Here is a 20,540-nt window from a genome sequence, read left to right as displayed (position 1 = left end):
GACAAAACTAAATTATCCCAGCTTTCCGGGAGAGAACTCAAAATAATAGCCACCTTCTCCTGCTGGTCTAACGCACAGTCTCTTTCCTGTAGCGCAGTAAACTTTAACTGTAAACTGTGTAGGTGTTCCTGCATTGTAACCCCAGGCTGTAACATTGCCTTGTACAATGCCTTGCGAATGAACAGCTTGGAAACCGCTGTCTCACGCACATGGAGTTCTTTAAGTGCTTGCCACACACCTCTAGCTGTCTTGATTCCCCTCACATACGGCAACTGGGAATCTTCCAGCCCCAAGACAATTGTGGCCCTTGCTCTTTGGTCTTTATCGAGGTCTTCATCATCAGGCTTCGTAGGAAACTTACTCACCACTTGCCAGAGACGATCCCTCTGCAGCACTGCCTGCATGCGTTCCGACCACAGCAAGTAATTGGAGTCATTCAGACGCTCAAAAGCCATCTGAACTGGTTGTGAGGCCATCTTGAGAGCGATGTCCCTGGAACCCGGAACCAGCTACTCACGACCACCGAGAGAGAGAACAGGAACCACAGCACCCAGCACTCACACGCTGCAGCTGTTGTCCTTGTGTCCACTGCGTCACCAGCTCACCACGGTCAGGAACCAGCCAGGAACAACAACCTCTGGAACTACTGGAACCAACGCCGTTGCTGCTGACACCAGCGCAACTCAGGCTGGCAGCACAATGCCCATAACCTCATGGAACTTTGGAGTGTCAGGCATAGCCCTATTGGCTTTAGCCCAAACGTAGCAGAGTTTTCCTGCACAGCGAAGAAGCTAGTTGCGGCAGTAATGACTAGTCAGCTAGACTCAGAATAACTATTTACAGGATTTATTAAAAAGGAAAAAATAAAACCAGCAGAGTTTCTGCATACAAATAAAAGCAAAATAAATCCTTCCTTCCTTTCTCTCTCTCTCATAACCATACACAGCACTTCTAACTCCTAACACACCTCACATCAAACTGTGCTAGCAATCCCTAGATAACAGAGTTGAGTGCTGCTCGTTAACCAATCAGAGTGAGTAGTTTCTAGGTCAAGCAGACCTGGGCTTTCTGCCAAGAGTAAATTGACACCAGCTGGAGTTAATTGGTGAAGCTAGAATCTGCAAGTTTCCCACGAGAACCAATTAACAGAAACTGAAACCGAAACTGAACAATATGTAGTCTTCACAATGGCCATTATATTGAAGGCAGCTTCTCCTATAATGTGATAATTCTTGGAAACCAGTGTCCATGATAGACCAAATGTAGTCTGGTGCCCCAGATCACACTTTCGCTTTTATCTTATGTGCCCATGTCACAGTCCTCTGTATCCCTCCATCATGCCTCCCTTGAACTGCTCACCTGGGCCTGCTCACACCTTGCCTGCCTCTGTCTCTGTCCTCTGGATCTCTCCTGAGCCTGTGTGGTGTAGTGGTTAAGAGCAGTAGACTCATAATCTGGTGAACTGGGTTCACGTCCCCGCTCCTCCACATGCAGCTGCTGGGTGACCTTAGGCTTGTCACACTTCTCTGAAGTCTCTCAGCCTTACTCACCTCACAGAGTGTTTGTTGTGGGGGAGGAAGGGAAAGGAGATTGTTAGCCGCTTTGAGACTCCTTAGGGTAGTGATAAAGCGAGATGTCAAATCCAAAGACTTTGTCGTCTTCTTCTTCTCTCCTACTCCTACCCACCTTTCCTGGGCCACTTGCCTAGGTCATTATGCTGCCCATCTTCCAATTCCCTGGCTTAGACCTGCATCTCCATCCTCTGGATCCCTTCTACTCGCTTTGCCTTGGCCGTCCACACTGCTGCTTGTAGTGCCACCTGTCTGTGGTGAAGTAAACTGCAGCATGATAACAACCCTGTGGTTTTATATACTGGAGGGAAAATCTTAGAATCTTGGAAGGGACCTTGAGGATCATCTAGTTCCACACTCTGTTCATTTCAGGAGCATTTGTTATGTAAACTTTGAGAAGAACTGGGATGATCACAACCATAGGTTACTCCCAAATGCTGTAACTGAAATATTAAGAAATTTGCTTATATTGTTTTCCTACTTACAATCAGTACAGAAAAGAAATTAGGGACATAATAATTCTCATGTTTAGGGAAACATGCAAAAGAATTCAAAGTTTTGTTTTGAGATAGCAGACTTTCATTTGATTGTATGACAAGTCAAAGGCCAAGTCAAATAATATGATAGGTGTCTTTCTTAAAGTAGTATATTAATTGTAAGAATAAGCTGCTGTTCATAAAGTTGCACTAGTGTTTATATGGTAATATGTTTTTTGAGGTACTTATAGTACCGAAATAGAAATTTACAGAGTGAAATGTATTTTCTCATGATAATACTTACAAGGAAGATGCTTCATTTTTAGATAAGATATTTGTAATTTTATCCCTTGCTTTTCCTTTTATTCTTTTCATGCTAATGTAATTCAATAATTTAAGTCTTATTTAGATATTGACTTGATCCCATACCACGTTTTCCATCTGGGAAATAATCAGTGCTGTGTTGATGCACAACATGTTCTTATGAAAATAAATGCCAATAAAATCTAGTACAGTGTATTTTAAAAGTATGCATGCTTTATGGCTCAAGTGTATTGTTTAGCTAATCAAATTTCCATTAAATGACACACACACATGCATTTTCTTTCAGAACATCAAGAGTAGATTCAAGTTTATTGTTGATAAGCCTTTCACGGAAGCAAAAACAATACTGTGATTTTAAAATATTGAATATTTACAGCACATGACTGGAGTACTCATTTTATCTGTGAAATATCAACAGCCATTTCTTTAAGTAGCAGATTCCCCCTTCCCACTCTATTAAAATATTCATTTTTAAAATTAAGGCAATTATTTTAATTGTAGAATCTGTTGTGTAACAGTTCATACCTTTAACAAGATATCCTCATAATGGGAGAACATACCTTTCCTTGCCTTTGGATTTGTTCAACTTTGAGAGGCACCATTTTAACATAATATGAGTTGGGGGGCTGCTTCTAAATTGCACTAGAACAAATAAACGCGATACCTCTAATTCGGGAGGTGCCTCTGCCGTGCCTTTCAAGAACCAGCCCTGTCAGACTTGCGTCACATCTCCCAAACAGTCACATCCTCCCTAGTGACAATGCCTAATGAATTCCTAGGACAGGCCATTCCTTACATTCATTTAACTTGGCAGTCATCCAGCGTGGTTGCTGTTGTGACTTCTTGGCCTGACTTGCTGATCCGGGGGGTGGGGGTGGCATGCATTCCCTCCCTGCAAAAGTTCAGCTTCCTGTCTATCCACATAGTTCAGACCACAGTACACAAAATATCTGCATGCCCCCTCCCTTGGGACACTTGCCTTTTCTTGCCCTTGTTTCCTTCTTTATCTGCCCCCTTCCTTTCCCCAGCAACTTGCTTTTAAACCTTGGAAATATTGCAAAAGCAGTTTCTGATCTGGCACGCTGGTGTGGGCGGGTGAGTTCCATATTGCTGGGTCTTACTGCATTCTTTAGTCAATGTTCCATGGCATAATGCCATTTCACTCATGGTTTAGAAAATAAAACATTGCATAAGAGGTTGATTTTTTCCCTTAAATTTCCCACTAGCCAATATATAGATGGAGGGAAATCTTCACAAAATAATTAAGGGGAGAAAAATGTATTTCTGATTCCCTCTGCCCTGCTCACACACCCTCCCCTCCCCAGTTTTCACATGTCTTGGCTCTGCCTCTTTGCTGCTGGATTCTGTACTATTGTCAGATTTTTGCCTTTTAAGACTTAAGAGACTTAGGATATCACCATGATTTGCTTTGGAGTCTCAGGCTTTGGGATCGAAGACTTGGTAACCCTGTTCATGAGTGAATTCGCAAGATACTTCAATTTTGTTTGATTTATATGACATAAATTTCAGTGGGTGGTTAATTAATAAATAATTCCTGGTGTGACTCAGATTGTACTGCTGTTCACACAACATCACAACAGGTACAAAGGTAAGGAAAAGAGGAGAGGAGGGGAAATCCTATACATGTTTTTGGACATACCTAATGAGTTCCCTGGTGTTCTGTAGTTCCTAAATCTATTGGCAGGAGGATTAGGAACTGACTTGACTCAATAAGCATCCTAGGATTACCCTTTCTGCTGAACTTTCTGGATTCAAACTGTATTTGATTGCATTGCAGATCCCTCTTTCACTCACTCTCTTCAAAGGTCCCATTTTTTTTGCACTTACCAATGAATTATCAGCGCCTTGCTGTGTTGTAAATAAAATGTGTGCATCAGTTCTCTAGCTCACACTTCTGACCCTTTATCTCTACGGCTTCACTTAGAGTTTAAACCATGTAATGCATTGTAGCATGCAGCTCATTAAGTACTTGGGTGCACTCAGACATAAAGAGCATTGCCCATTATGCATGCCTGGCAACATAGCAAGCTATCTGCTTAGCAACACCGACCCTCACAGAACCCGTTGTTCCAGTGTGGAGGACCTTGCTGTATATTTTGCATAATTCCAGTTTAATTGGAATAGTTATGGTGTGGCGTATGAACTAAAGCACAGCCAGTGGTCATCCTCCATTACTTGGTGGCAATGGATCATTTAGCCTTTGTGTTTGTTGTGCATTCATGACATCATCTGGTTATGGCCCAAAGTAAACAGCAGATTTTATTGCTGTTTTAATATTTTCAGTGGTGGGCTGGATTAGGGCCAGCAAATGTGAGTCTGAATCTGGGCAAGATGGAGGCCCTGAGGGTGGGTGGCTCCTAAGTCCGGATCATTGGTCAATTGCCTGCTTTGGACAAGGTCATACTTCCACTGAAGGATCGGGCTTATAGTCTAGGGGTGCTCCTAGATCCAACTCTGTTGCTAGAGGCCCAGGTGACCTCAATGGCTATGAGCTTCCACTGGTAAAACAGCTGCGGCAATTTCTGGACTGGGATAACCTGATTACCGACAATCATGCACTGGTAACCTCCAGATTGGATTACTGCCATGTGCTGCCTGTGGGGTGGCCCTTGATGTTGGTCTGGAAGCTGTAGCTAGCGCACTGGGGCAGGCTATATTGCTCCCATGTGTTGCACCCCTACTACAGATTTCTATCAGCTGCCAATTAGCTACTGGGCTAAATCAGCTAGGAATCTTGCCCTTAGTGTGGTAGAATGTAATCTTTCAGAATTCCCTTCTATTACGTAATAGACCTTTCTCTTCCATCATGCCTTTTAAGTGGATATATTTATTCCAGTCCGCATCTGCACTGGAACTATTTTAAACATTTTATATACGGAATTGTTTTTAATTGTTTTTACTTTTTTGCTTTGTTTCATAGATGTAACTGTTTTGTTTTTATAATTGTATGTTTTATTGTTATAACCTCTCATGCAGGCATAGGCAAACTCGGCCCTCCAGATGTTTTGGGACTACAACTCCCATAATCCCTGACCACTGGTCCTGTTAGCTAGGGATGGTGAGAGTTGTAGTCCCAAAACATCTGGAGGGCCGAGTTTGCCTATGCCTGCTCTCATGGGACCCTATGGTAAATGGCAGATAAAAAATAAAATCTAATAAAATCAATCAATAATGAAAATCAAAGCTGTACCTCAGCATCTCCTATGTTGCTAGAGGAAATAATTGGATCTTTGCAGAAAGCTAAAGTCATTACAGTATCTTGCAACCTTTCAACAAACATGTAGAAACTGGATGTTCAGAATCTTAGAAACTAATGAAATAGGGAGTTACAGTGTTCCCTTTAACTCAATCAATGGAAAGTTGCTTTAGCATCTATAGGTAGTATTTCTTTAGGTTTAAAATTGAGATTGATTCCACAAATATTGATGTTCTGAGCATATTGGATCCCACAGCACCTTCATAGGAAGGAATTGGCTAGTTCAAATAGATGACAGGACTGAGACAATAAATGGGTGAAGCCTCCCTTTAGGACTATATCAACTCAAACTAGAAGACAAATGCTTGCACTTGGATAGGAGTGGTATTTAACTCTGAGAAGAGTCTCACTCATTTTTAAAACATCTGTGGCAACCTGTTGGAAGGGCTGCTGATTTGGGCACTTACCACCATATGCGGTGGAGTCATCAAAAGGTGCAAACATTATGGGTTGCGATGTTCTCAAAAAATGGAAACCACTACCAAGCAGTCCATAGGTATGTTACCCCACTTAGCGTTATTGACATAATGCTAGCCTAAACTGCAAAGAATTGAATGGGCCACTTTTTAATGGCAGCACCTGTAGTGAAAACCCTGGCCTGAAAAACACTAGAAGGAATTTATTTAGACAAATGGTAGGGACAGGTATGGCAAATGGTCATCCTGGAAAAGTTGAACCATGTTATGAAGGTGTCTTGAGGGCAAAGTAAACCTGAGAAATACTGGGTGGTTGGGCAACTTTATTGTGTCCACAAATCATAGGGAACACAGGCAGCCATTTTGCCTTTTTTGCCTTTTGTTCTGTTTATGAAATGGATAAGTAATGAAAACGCTGCAAAACAATTGCAAAACTTTAACACTGGTTTGGAGTGAATCGGAGAATGTTGGATTTCTGGGTGTTAACTGGTTTGATGTACCAATTACTCTGTTTGGGTAGGTGCTGCAAAATGTGGGGATCGCACTGCAAAACACTGCAAAAAGACTGCAAAACATTGGCGTTGGTTTGGAGAGGATCCCAGATTTCAAGGTTCATAGTTGATGAAGCTGTATGGCAGTATGTATTTGCCTTGAGTGAACAATACTGACTTCAAAATAACCTGTTTCAATAGTATGGGGAACACAGAATGTGTCTTTTGAATGAGGAACTTTAACTTTTATTTCTCAGTGTCTCTCCAAACTAGAAAACAATGGGAAAGGGAGAGGAATGGTTGCCATTGCCCTAATTTTCAAGTGTGTGTTTGTAAATTCCTCCCTTGGGCCTTCAGAATGACATTTGACTGCATGAAATATATGCATAAATGCTGAATTAGCATTTGTAAAAAAGGATTTGTAAAAGGAGCCTCTGGAAACATCTACATTTCAAACTAAGATAGACAGTGGCAGAATTGTTGAAGAAGCTTTTGCATTGTAATCATCTGTTAATTAAGAATAGTCACAAAACAGCTATGATTTCCATTTATTTAACAGCTTGAGACTAACTTCTTGCTAGCTTCAATTGGAACAATGTGTAAGTAAAAAATGGTGACTGTTCATTTGCTTCATAAACAGGTTGAACAGTAGTGTGTGTGTGGTTGTGGTTGTTGTTTTTATGAAAAAAACCCTGAAACAAAAACCCTGCTACATGCAGTAGCTCTACGTTTGTTTGTCTGAGAGCCAAAGGCATACTGAATTTGTGACCACCCGAAAAGAAGTTTCCTTAGCAATTACAGGCATGTGAAAGTCAAAGCTTCCTTTCCTCCTCATGTGACCTTTTCCCCAACCAGTTCAATAGCAATGAATTCCAAGCACCCACGGCGTTCATGAATTGATAAACAATGCTTTGTCAAGTAGTCCAAGCATTTCTGCCTTCATTACTGTGAAATTAGAGTTTTATTCTCTCTCCTACACCCTTCCAGACTCTTAACATGGTCCACAAGCGCATTTTCTTTTGAAATCAAATAGTACCAAGCATGCAAATATATGTGTGGGAAATGTCCAAGCACGTGGGGCCTAAAAGTGCCAAACTGCTAGCTGGATTGCGCCTCTGCTATTTCTTATCAATCACTTGGCATGTGTTCCATCCTCTCCTGTGCAACATTCAAAGTCAACATAGGACTAAGCTGCTGGTGGAATCTGTTTTGTCTTGCCTATGCGAAGTGGATAGAGCACAGCTGGTGCTGCAGTCGCTTTGACCCCTGTGCTTGTAAGTAACAGACCTTACATACTCCACAGGGAAGAGGCGGTTGGTTGCTGAAGAAATAGCAGTAACTACGGTACTTTCAGGACAGCGTTTCTCCTCCTACAACAGCATTCATAGTTAAAGGGTTTCATGGTAGGACACTTGGGGCCTGCACTGCACTTCTTCGATTTAAATTTAACTTCTTTGCTTGAAAAGGCAACTCCAGTTCACAGATTAACAGAAACAAAATACAGGGTTGTGGGGGCAGTTTGGGGCTTTTATTGGAGATCCCTGCTAGATAGATATTTAGAGCTCAGGCCCCACTGCACTAGACATTTAAAGCAGTATCCTACCACTTTAAATGGACATGGATTCCCCTAGAGAATCCTAGGAGCTGTGGTGAATTAAGGCTGTTGAGACCCAGGCCACTAGGCTTTGTAATATTTAGTAAGCTGTGCTGGAGAATGGCGTATGAAATAAGGAGCGTAGTAATCACCTCCTGAGCTGTTTGCTTTACATGCAAGGTGTGCTACAATTTAAAAAGGTACCGTATTTTTCCGTGTATAAAATGATTATTATTTTTTTGCCTCCCAATAAAGTCAAAAATTGGGGGTCGTCTTATACATGGATGGTGAATGCACAGGGGCTCAGGTTCAGACTCTGGTGCAAGTAGCCTGGGCTTGGGTTCGAGCTCTGTCGCAGGCAGCCCAGGCTCAGGTTAGGTTTAGGATTTACAGAAGCATTGGAGAGTGGGATGGAGTCAGAGGAAGACCCTGCTGAGGTAAGGGCTGTCATATTCCAAAAAGTGAAAATCTGGACACAAAAGTTGTTGAGAACATGCTTGTATGTGTGAAGGATGACGTTGATGTGCTTTTTGTGCTGATAGTGCAGAATGACACGTCTATCTATCAATTGTAGAATTTAATAACATGCGACTCGTGTTCTTAATGGAGAAACATGCAACCCTCCTCTCTTCTGAGTCTGTATTACTAATATCTAAAGAAACAGCTCACACAAAGCAGCCTCTTTCCCTGTCATGTTTCTTTTAAAAGAGCTATTGTTAAAGTGCTTCATTCTGGAGTGCTTTGATTGTTGTGTTATGTACAGAACACTGTAATTAATTTAACAACAGGTCCTTTGAAGGTCAAATTGCCACTTTGAATATCAATGTGTCCAATGTACTGAATGCATTTAAGGGCACTCTTTATATCTTATATATATATACTGGGTCACTTGTGGGGCAGTTGACCAGGGATATTCAGTTTTCTTAAATGAAGTTTTCATATTTCACAATGATTTGCAAAGGTAAATATATAAATTTAGGAAGGCACAACAGTAGACATATTATGCTTTTGGATGACACAGAATAGAATACTTTCAAAATTAAAATCTGGCAGTGATCTACCCCCGTTTTTTAGGGGTTCGGGTCAAAGTTGTTTAATCGCTCAACTAAACAGCGCTGTGGAAGCATTTTGCCTCACAGCAATAACTCCATCTTCTGAGATCAAGAGAAAATCCAGGCAAGGGAGAGGGGTGGGGCCGGGTGCTCTTAGGCAAAAGCAAAGGAAAATGAGCCCACAATCGACTGCAACCTCCTGGGGATCAACCAGTCGATCCCGATTGACCTGTTGGACATCCCTGCCATAAGGAAACATGGACCCTGAGAAAGCATGCCTGGAATCCCTAAACTCTCACATTACTCAGAGATTGGGGTGGCATGCAACAGTGGTCATCTTGGTATGATGCCAACATACTAAATATGTTTGTGTGTAGTACTTATCCCTTTTAATGGCACATAGTACTAATACGTACAATGCTTGTGTTTTGTTGAAATTTTGACAAGAAGTATAATCTCTGGCAGGAGTCCAGTCATTTTTTCCTGACCATAAGATCTCTGCTTTGCTGCTTTCCTGAATACAGAACTATGCTTGTCCAACTCATAGCCACAACAAAAACAGCTTCATTTCCAAAAGTCTGAAAGTTAGTATTTGTGTAAACAGAAATCTTGCATCAACTGTTTTAGTCCCATGAAAAGTGGGAGACTATATATAGCATGTGACTTTGCTGATTAATATTTATATGTAAACATACTTTGCAAAACAGTACCAATATGACAGGAAAGAGACTGCTTCGTGTTAAAGACTACCAGTGGCAATATGCAAGCAATGTTTTTGAACTTAGTCCCAAGGTCACCTTTATGAACCTTGTTTTATCCCAAATGAGGTCTATGTGGACTATTTTTCCTCTCTGCTTTCATTTTAATTATGTAGCCACTCTTTTAAACAGTGACAATTGTTTCCTCTTAGTTATTTTGTCTGGCAGTATACCAGATATTGCCAGATATTCCAACTATCTACTGGAGAACTTTCAGAGTGTACTATAAGCAGGTGTACTTAGTCCTCTTCAAATGAACACATAATAGATACAAGCACAAACCCAAGAGTGTTTGGAGTTCCAACAATGCATACAGGGATACAGACATATAATTTTTTTAAAAGGGTATTCTAATGTGGAAATAACCATGATCCGGTAGTCACCAGTTCTGCAAACATCTTTTTTTTTTGGGGGGGGGGAGGCTGGTAATTGTGGGAGTGCAAGTGTTCTGGAGATCAACCTGCAAAACTGAAGAAACTGATACTTTTCAAATACCATTCAGTGTCTTTTGCTCATTAGCAGTGTAATGTATGCAGTCTTAATTAAATCTATTCAAGCTTGCGTACTGAATCAGAACAAGAGTGTATTTCCTTTCCTGGCCTCCTACGCAGCAACTCTGATGCAACTTGTATGCCTAGTTTTTCAAAAGTCTTGTTTAACCACTTCTTTTCCTTTTGTTCCAGTTTTTCCTCACTGCACCATCGCTGTGAAACACTTAGTGGAGAATGAATTTTATTCACAAATCATGTATATATGCATGTGAGCTCAAGTCCACTGCCTACTTTGTATTTGGGTGGTGACTTTTGGTGGCAAATGTATCATCACCTCTTCATCTCATTGCTGCAAAGAAAATAAGTAGCTTATGGCAGCAGATTTTATTAAGTAACAACTCATGTTAATTAAGGAAAGAATAAAGCTTCTTTGACATGGAAAGTTCCGTGCTGTCTGACTTACTAAAGGACAGGTCACTCCACTGAATATTCTACCATTCTAATTTCTGCAACATAACTGTAATAATAAATGATGGTTACAAGCTTGGGAAACAACACATTCAATACTAACTTGTACTTAAGAGTGTTGTACACAAGCTTTTACCTTAAAGCATTACTGATTACAAATAGAAACTCAGCGGTTGGTTCTGTGAACAACAATGTGCATGGATTCTGTCAAGTTGTTGAGGTTTACTATCATGGAAACAAATCCTATAGCTTTGGAAGACGGAAGTCAAGATCAAATAATGTGTATTCAGGCAACAGAGGTTTCAAAATGTTTGACAGTTTGGCCATATGAACCATTGTTCCACTTTCCTCTGTTGGTTTGACGTATTAAGGTACTACTAACACCCTCTTCACTCACAACTCCAGCCATATGGGTGCCACTTTCCCATAGTGCCCTCTCATGTAACTGAGATATGTTTATGACTGTTGCAATCATGTCGGTTTTTCCACACCAAATTAACATCCTATCAGGACAGTGGGTAATACCCACATGATCTGGACTGCCCACATTTGCTGGATCTACACACATACTACAGCCACAGAGAGAACCACAATGACCTGATTTGCACAAGACACCAAACCATGTTTATTAAACAATGGTTTATCAAACCATGGTTTGCCTGAACTCTTTAATGTTTAATGCCAACCAACCACAACCTGAAGCTATGGTTTGCTGCTGGCTTGTGAACCTTGGTTTAACTATGGGTTGGTATTATGTGTGATTTTGGCACACTTTGTTAACTATTTGTTTGGCCGGCCAGCCACAGATGCTTTCCAAGGTACAAAAGCATAAGGCAAGAGTACAGTAGTTGGAAAGCAAACCAAGCTTTGGAGATGCAAACCGTGGTTTGCTAACAGTATGTGCAATCCATGTCAATGGGTTAGCATGTTTTATGCAGCCAGGTGCATGAGGAGGGGCTCAATCTGTCTTAGCTATCTACTCCAGTATGCTTGGAACCATAGTCAGTAGCAATTTGTACAGACTAATGTTGTCAAATGTTTATGCACGGAAGCTTGGTGCCTTTAACAACCATATGAAGGTTCATACCAACTACGTTCTCCTTCCCACAACTCCATATTATGCCATTTGTTATGCCCTCCCCTTAAAAAACAAGCAACACGTTTTCCCTATACAGTGAAGAGCCCGGTGAAAATATCTGGTTGTGTTTTTTTTTTGTTTTAAAGAATAATTTAGTAAGTATACCCACTGTATATTTAGTTAAATTGTTTAGTGAACCACTCAGTGCCACAAAGGCAGTTTACTCAGATTCTGCAAAACAGCATACCCAATATCCCCCAATATAAAAATATTTATTAGAATTTCAAGGGGTGGGAGTGGGGAAGGACATAAGTTGAATTACACAAGTAAAAAATAAATAAATTAAACCCACACTCACTCAGATTTTGTCAATTGGCCCCAGCGAATCATTATGCATTCCTCATTCTCCATTTGCCACAAAATTCCCAACTGTTCAGGACAGCTTTAATCAACCTACTTACACAAAGTCCAGATTTAGGGGAAGCGGCTAATTTCTGTCTTGCACAACTAAGCACGTCTCTTAACTTTCTTCCTCGACCCTTATTCAACACCCTTTCCTCTACCCTTAAGAAGATAATAAGATCAAAGACCCGCGTAACAACACAAACGGGTTTCAGTAGGCACACGTTCTGCCTGAAGCCAGACGTTCTTGCAGCTCCTCACCATCGTGTGCCGTATTACATTCCAGCCGTGTCCTTTATTCGCCCGCGCGCGCACCCACCCGCTCTGCCCACCGAAAGCACTTCCAAATAAATACCGCCACAACCAGCAACTAGTACGGCGGCAGCCGCCTTTCTCTCAGCCTCTTCCACAGCTGTTCGACCCTATTAGACCACCGCGGCTGGAAGAGTTCCGAATGGAACGAGAGGGGAAGAGGGAGCATTCTATTCCCTTTCCTACTGGTCCGTGGCGGCGGGACTCTCCGGGCTCCCGACGTTTCATTGGCTAACACGTTCCTCTTCTCCCCACCCTGGAGCTAATTGGTGGAGCTTGAGCGTGGAGAGGATGGAATCCCGGGTACGAGGCGTGCATATGCGTATGTGTGGAGGGCTCGGGGTGCAAAGCAGAAACTGACCCGCCCTGCTGGTCACCTGCAACAAACACATATATACACATACACATATATGCATATTCTCTAACACACACACACATACATATGTGTCTGTTATATATATATATGGGTATGTATATGTATGGATTGGGATTGACTTTTAACAGGGCGCGCGCGCGTGCCTGCGTGAAGGCGGTTCTGTGCACACCCGGGAGGGCGCGGGTGTTTGGAGAGAGCGCGCCGCATTTTCCTTGCATTGCTACGCAGGGCTCCCTCTGAAGGGGATTCGCGGCTGAAACTGAGGGAGTTTGCAGCTGTCAAGGGGAGGTGGAGGGGCTCCTGTAGTTGAAGCAAGAGAAACAAAGAACATGGCGAGGCATTACAAGCAAAGCGAAGAAGAGGTGGAGTCTGAGGTGACGGGAACCGAGTTTCTTCCCGCCCCTTGGGAAGCAGGCGGGGGGGGGGGAGAAGAAGAAGGGAAGGACAGTCGGAGAGGAGGACCGTGGCAAGCCGGAGGGGCTCCCGGATGAGGAAAAGCGAGCAGGGGCGAGTTTTGTTTGTGGCAGTTTCGGGAGGAGGAGGGGGCTACACGTGACGCGTTTGGCGCTCAAGTTGCGCGATTTGTTTCATTTCCCTTTAAGTGCAACAACTGCAAGTAAGAGTGGGAGGGAGCGCGCCAGGATCCGTCCCTTGTGGAGAAGAGGGGCTTGTTGCAGCCGTCCTCCTCCTGCTGGCTGTGGGGGAAGAAGAGCGCTGTGGGGCGAGCGGGCGGAGTGGACCTGGCACGCCAAGGGGACTCTGCCGGAGCTTCGGGAGCCTAAAGTCGGGCAGAGAAGCGCGGGGCGGAGCGGGTGGCGGCGTCGGGCTGCCCCGCCTCTTCTACCCCGCCGGGACCAGCGGGGTTGAGCGCGAAGAACTACGCCGCAGGTGGAAGGGAGGCTGCTGCCGCCGCCGCCGCCTTTCTCCCCTCGAGGCAGGCCTCTCTGTGCCGTCCGGGAAGATGCTTTTGGAGGAAAGAGGCCGGTCGCCTGACTTCTGTTGCTTCGCTGCTTGGCGTTGCAAGCCGTAGGGGCTGGAAAAATAGGGGAAGGTCGCCTTTTTCCTTGCTCGCGGGTGGCGAATAGCGCGCGCCTTGCTACGAGCAGAAGGCGAAGGAGCAACGTTCCCGAGCTGCATTTTTGTGAGGGACAAGATTTCCCCGGAGCTTGTGTGGCTGCGAGGGGTGGCGGGAGACGGAGCTCGGGTGCTCTCCTCTTTCGAAAACTGTAACTTCTGGTTGATCTGGAGAGAAGAGGAAACATCATCGCTTTCCCTCCCTTCTCTCTGACTGCTCTTAACTTAGGACCCGAATAGCAACTGTGGATCGCAAACAGGGAGAGGTATTGGCAAAGGGATGAAGCACATCATGTCCCCTTCCTGAATACTGTAGTAGATCAAGCGGGAAGGCTCGAAATGACTAACCTTAAGTTTGTTTTGTTGTTGTTACAGCGGTGGAAATGGCAGGCTCTTACTTACAAGTTCTGGAAGTGGTGGCATAACGGGAGTGAGCTGTGCAGGTGCAGTGACAGGTATTGGGGGGAAAGGAGCGAATTGCTACCTTTCTTTTTTTGAAAGGGGTCCATAGGAGCGGAATCAGGTTAATCAGCTGTGCTTGCTAGTTGCCCTTGCGGCCCAAACCTATATGTGTTTACTGGGATGCCCCACTGAATTAGCTATAGAGTTTACTCCAAAAATAAGTGCACTGAGAATTTGAGTGGGAGACTAACTTCTGAACTCTTGTGGTGGGAAGTCAGTAGTTTTTCTAAGCAGAGGTTGTTTGCTAATGCAGCAGGTGGGCTTATGTGCAGCAAGAGGAGCTGGCAGGGCTGCTACAAGTGCATATGAAATGCCTCTTTTGTATGTAAGCAAGCAATTCTGTATTTTAGGGTATTAAAAAGAAGCCATCTTGTTGGCTGAAGCGTGTGGAAAATCTCTCTAGCATTACCTTTGACTTTAATTGTACAGCTGCAGTTGTTTGGTTGTTTGGTGTAGGGTCTGTGCTATGCTTGTAAAGAGGAGTAAATGTTTCTGAAGTTCAAAATGCAGCTTAAGCTGTTTTGTGCTCCCCCAGTCCCTCAGAGATCAAGGCGAATCTTTTTCTTTTTAAAAACACACCCTCTTAGCGTTAAGGAGGACTTTAATACCACTTCATGTCATTGTTGACCTTGGAAGCCAGTTCTAATGGGTTTTCAGCCCTCAGAGGCCACTCAAATTCATTATTCACATAGAGGGTTTACAGTCTGCCCTTGGGAAAGCATAGAAATATGCTTTTGAACCATTTGCCCATCTTGACATGGTAGAACAGCTCACCCCGCCCACAAACTCCATTAAAGGGGGAAATACTAAGAACAATCTTCTAGCAAATAATGTACTCTCAATTCTTTTTTCCAGTCCATCTATGCTAAAGATTATTTAATGAAGGCTTTTGCGGTATACAGATACAACTCTGTCACCCACTGCTTGATTCAGCAGCATGAAGATATTGTTTGTATTTGGGGAGCACGCTTCATTGGTTACTGCACCAACAAGGTGCTTCACTTTTGGCCAGTGAAATGCATGGTTTTTCCTAGAAAAGTCTGCAGTAACTTGAGTGCTTCCTAAGAAGTTTGACCGAGACCAAAATATGTTTATGGCAGCAGGGTTTGTTTGTTTTTAAGTTCTGATAAGTTGTCTTGTTTTACATGGTAATGTAGTTGGGCACACTTCAGAAGCTGCGCAGTCGAAACCTCTTCACATCAACATACTGTTTCCCCAAATGCCCAGTGTTCTTGGTGCAAAGCAGAAAGGGGTGCCTTGGTCTACTTGATTAAGCACAGTTAATAAGACAGCTTAGCAGCATTCTAGCCATTCTTATAAATACTAATTACTCTTTTGCAGAAAACAGTGGTTATCTATTCTGCATGTGCATACACAAACTTGGTGCTCATAGAACTTTAATGTAATACGACCATTATAGAGTTTGAGGATGCCATTACATACTGACCAAACTTCAGAAGACTTTCTCTCCCCCTCAGAAGTGTTGACATTTAATTGACCTTTGAAGGCTCATTCTGTTAATCATACTCAAAGCACTAAAGCTATGGTCCAGTGATCTGGTGTTCTTCCATTTAGCCGTGTTCAGCATATAAATTCTGCAGCATAATTGCTACTTATTGAGCAAGAGTTTCTTTTCTTTTCTGAAAATGAGAGAGGCTTGCTTTGCCTCAGGCAGGGCACTTGTAGAGTTCTGATTCCAAACTGCTTTCCTGTTATTAGTTGGAGGGTGTGGCTTCTAGTTAGGAAAGCAATGGAAATTCTTGCCTGCTTAAACTGCTTTTTTATGCTTCCTGAAGCAGTTTGCAAATGGGTAGATGGATAACCTTGAAAACTTGAATGTCCTCTGTCTTGCATAAATTGAAGCATGTGTTCTAAAAATGACCCATGATCTGTAATCTCTCAGATTTTATTTCCCTCGGATACTTAGGATGTTAACCAGCTTCAAAAATGTAATACTAAGTAAAAACAATGCGGTGGAGGGGGGAATGCTTGTTAAACATTCAAACTATAAATATATTTAAAGAACTAATACATACCAAGTATATGCATCTTCAACTTTTCCCTCAAGACTTGCCAAAAACCATATTAATAATCATAAATCATTTTTGTGTGCAGGGCAGTTACTGAGCAGTTAACTTGGCATTAGTTGTATTACAGAGGCAGAACTTTTGTCTGAAGTGCCAGCCCTTTGTGTTTGAACGTATTGGAGTTTGTGTGTTTCTCATTTGAGAATGGAGCTTGTTTTCTGTATGTGTCTGTTTTGTGTGCTTTTTATTTATCTTATAAAAAAAAAAAATACTAGCCAGTCAGTGGCTGGTTTATTAAGCGACATAACGCTTGTAGATATGATTCCTTGTTAATTTGCCAGTGCAGCTGAAAACAGAAGAGGCTGGTTTTGTATGAATAGATTAATGACACCTTAGGGAAGGAGAGGTTGGATTTCTTAGTAATTTTGCTCATACAAACCAAACCCACAAATATAGAGGGTGGAGACGAGCTTGGAGACAGTTCCCAAACTGTAGATTTGTTTGGCGTTGCTGGCACTCTACCCAGGCCCCAGGGTAATAATTTAGTGTCAACATGTACATACAGAGTTACAGGCTTATGGTACCAAGGTGATAGATGTCTTTGAAATACCTTTACCATCTGATCATATAACTTAAAGCACCAACACATAAATGCATAGGGTGGTCATTAGTGTAATCAAGAAGGTTAAGGGTCTAGGTCTCAGTTATGGAACTCCGCATTTGTGGGCCTTTCAGTATTAGCTGGGCTGCTAATGTTGGCACGGAACTTGCTCTCATATCAGTAGTTTAAGTGAAGTATGCATAACGACCTCAGACATCATACAGTGCTTCAAAGGCACTGCTGCTAACTTTAAGCCATAAAATAGGGATTTCCACATCCTGTTTGAGGTACAATCTCTGACTGAGCCATGCAGCGCCAGCAGTTAGAAGTGTAGGTTCTGCCACTGCAGTGGAGATTGAGTTACCCCACTTGGCCAGCTTCTCATTCGTTAATAGTACTTGCCTGGATTTTTGTTCAGATACTTGTATTCTGTCTCCTTCAAGACCATTGTGTTTCGGCCATGTTTAGTTATTGTTGCATCCGTGAGGATGGGCTTATGCCAATTGACAGCCACTTCAGCATGGATGTGGAGCTATCGCTGCAATGAGGTTTTGAGCATTAGGGCTGCTAGATAATACCAGATTTGAGGTGTAATATAAAATTGGTCATAGGCTCCCTGGTTAGAGTAATAGTAAGCTGAACAGGATGATAGTGTACAGCATACATAATTAACTAAGGGAACTTGCCCAGTCCTTTTTTTCATTAAAACGTGCTTTCTCCTGTCTGTAACTTGAGGAGCAGGTTTACCACTAATACAGGAAAAGAAATCTGTTGGATTATTCAAAGTCTATAAAAATAAGCTTTCAAGAGTTTTATATATTTGAAATATCATCTGTTCATTTGTTATATTGTATATAGCATGGGCCACATTTGGCACGCCAGGATTCCTACTATGGCCTATGAAACCAATTTTCTCAAGTCATGTCTACTCATCTGACATCAGGTATGACATAGGTAAAGCAGCAGCTGCTAAGGAACAGTTGGGAGCCTTGAGAATGCTCTCCCTATTGCTTCTTTTCAAATGTGGCTTGAATTTGGCACACTTTAAATTTGGTGCCACTTAAACTTGAAGTAATTAGGGATGTGGGTGGCGCTGTGGGTTAAACCACAGAGCCTAGAGCTTGCTGATCAGAAGGTTGGCGGTTCGAATACCTGCGACGGGGTGAGCTCCCGTTGCTCGGTCCTTGCTCCTGCCAACCTAGCAGTTCAAAAGCACACCAGAGGGCATGTAGATAAATAGGTACCACTCTGGTGGGAAGGTAAATGGCGTTTCCATGTGCTGCTCTGGTTCGCCAGAAGCGTCTTAGTCATGCTGGCCACATGACCCGGAAGCTGTACGCCGGCTCCCTCGGCCGGTAAAGCGAGATGAGCGCCGCAACCCCAGAGTCATCTGCGACTGGACCTAATGGTTGGGGTCCCTTTACCTTTACCTTTAAAGTTGAAGTTGATGCTGAATGCAAGATGTTTGGCCTGGAGTGGTCACACATGGGAGCTCCCTAAAGGAGCCAACCTGACGGCACAGCTTGCATATGGCACCAAATTACAAATGACTCTGAATGTAAGCCGTGCTTGCAACGGAAGAATTAGGAGTCCTGTCATTTTGCTAGCATGGTTTTCAGTTGGTGCTGTTTACATTTGGTCCCGAATGCAGACTGCGTTGCTTTGGCTGGGCCATCTGATGTCATAGGATGTTGGGTGGTTGACTGGTAGGTTGTCCCTCCCAGCTGTCAAACGTGGCATGTAGACTACTGGCCCGCAGATCAGACAAGGTTCTTCAGCCCAAGTAAAGTTCTGGAGACATAGAGCTTACTTAACTAAATAGTTTGAAATTTTAATCTGCCTTAAGCTAACAGTTATTTCTCTTTGGATCTGGGTATGTATCATATGTGGCCACTTTAGATCTTCCCATGTTCCATTCAAATCAAGGGACATGAGTACTGTGAAAACACATCATTCTGTGCTTTGATGTGTTACAAAGGAATGTCTGTTGTGCCTGGATGGATGGATGGGTGGGTAATTAACTGGTGAAAGTTTGTGTTGTAGTAATACCTGCAGTCCCTGCTAGAACATTTTTATAAAGCAATGTTCATCTAGATCAGCAAATACTGAGCTGTGAGGCTGGCTCTCCTAAGGAGGCATGGATAATTCCATGGAGAGGTACATGAACCTCATGCGGGTATTGATAAGAGTACCGTATTTTTCGCTCCATAAGGCGCACCGGACCATAAGGCGCACCTAGTTTTTAGGGGGGGAAATCAAGAAAAGAAATCTTATTTCTCCCCCAGCCCCAAAGAGTAGCTTCTCCCAGAGCTTCTGGGGCTGTCAAGGGAAGCCCGCGGTCCCCCCCCCCCAGCCCCAAAGAGCAAAGAAGCCAAGACAGTGAGCGGGATGGATCCTGCTTGCTGTCTTGGCTTCGTTTTTAGCCGCGCGCAACCTCTCCAGCCGGGAGAGGCTGCGCGCGGGTTTGGCAGAAGCCAAGTTAGCAAGCGGGATGGATCCCGCTTGCTGTCTTGGCTTCCTTTTTAGCTGGGGGCGGGGAAGCCCGAGCTTCCCCAGCCCCCAAAACAGGTCAGGGAGCGGCAGCAAGGTTGCCCGCAGCCTTGCCTCCGCTCCCGGAGCTTGCAGGGCTGGCGGGGGAAGCCCGGGTCCCCCCCCCCCGCCCCAGGGACCACATATTCGCTCCATAAGACGCACAGACATTTCCCCTTAGTTTTTAAGAGGAAAAAAGTGTTTCTTATGGAGCGAAAAATACAGTATGTTGTTAGAAGCTGTGCCTAGCTTCTTGTGCTTGATAGTAGATGGGATGCTCTAGACCAGTAATTGCAACACGCACAGAGGCTTGTGACTAATGAATTTATTATGGCATAAGCAATCATGGACAAGAGCCCATTTCATCAGATGTGTTCATGTTCGGACACTTGCAAGCCCCCCCCCCCCCCCCCAAATACCCTGGATGGTAGTATTCATTTTCTAGCATTCCTCCCTGTTTGCCTGATCTTGCTTTAGCTTTTATATTGCTGCCTCGGAGTATAATAGAGGAATGGGCATTGCAAGCCAACCCATCTGCTTTTGCTTGTCCTGCGTTTCTGGAGGTGGCAATGGATGCGTTCCAAAAGTGCAGTCCTACACAGCTATTAAGAAATAAGCCTTATTTAGTTCAAGGGGACTTGCTCCTGGGTAAATATATATCAGATTGCAGCCTTATATACCTTCTGTAGAAAAAGTGGATAGATAAACCTTTTCTCATTCACAGTGTAAGAATATTGGAATTCATCCTGCTGGGCAGTAGA

General features: G+C 43.3%; 2 long non-coding RNA genes across 9 annotated transcripts in view; both read left to right on the top strand.

The window, feature by feature from the left end:
* The first annotated feature begins 1,177 nt into the window (after positions 1-1,177).
* Positions 1,178-10,892, top strand: LOC308583159. Its single transcript, XR_014006095.1, has 2 exons — positions 1,178-7,829; positions 10,643-10,892. It is a non-coding gene; the product is annotated as an uncharacterized lncRNA (long non-coding RNA).
* Positions 10,893-13,253: 2,361 nt separating this feature from the next.
* Positions 13,254-20,540, top strand: part of LOC308583156 — a 289,914-nt gene continuing 282,627 nt past the window's right edge. For 4 of the 8 annotated variants that reach the window (XR_014006084.1, XR_014006088.1, XR_014006089.1 and 1 more), the window contains exon 1: positions 13,709-14,615. This is a non-coding gene — a long non-coding RNA (uncharacterized lncRNA). Of the gene's footprint in view, positions 13,461-13,708; positions 14,616-20,540 lie in introns of those variants that run through there. The other 4 variants (XR_014006085.1, XR_014006087.1, XR_014006086.1 and 1 more) reach the window with 3 other exon arrangements.

The sequence above is a fragment of the Podarcis bocagei genome (genome assembly GCF_964188305.1).
Source record: "Podarcis bocagei genome assembly, chromosome: 3".
Taxonomy (NCBI): domain Eukaryota; kingdom Metazoa; phylum Chordata; class Lepidosauria; order Squamata; family Lacertidae; genus Podarcis; species Podarcis bocagei.
This window is presented reverse-complemented; position numbering and strand designations above follow the sequence as displayed.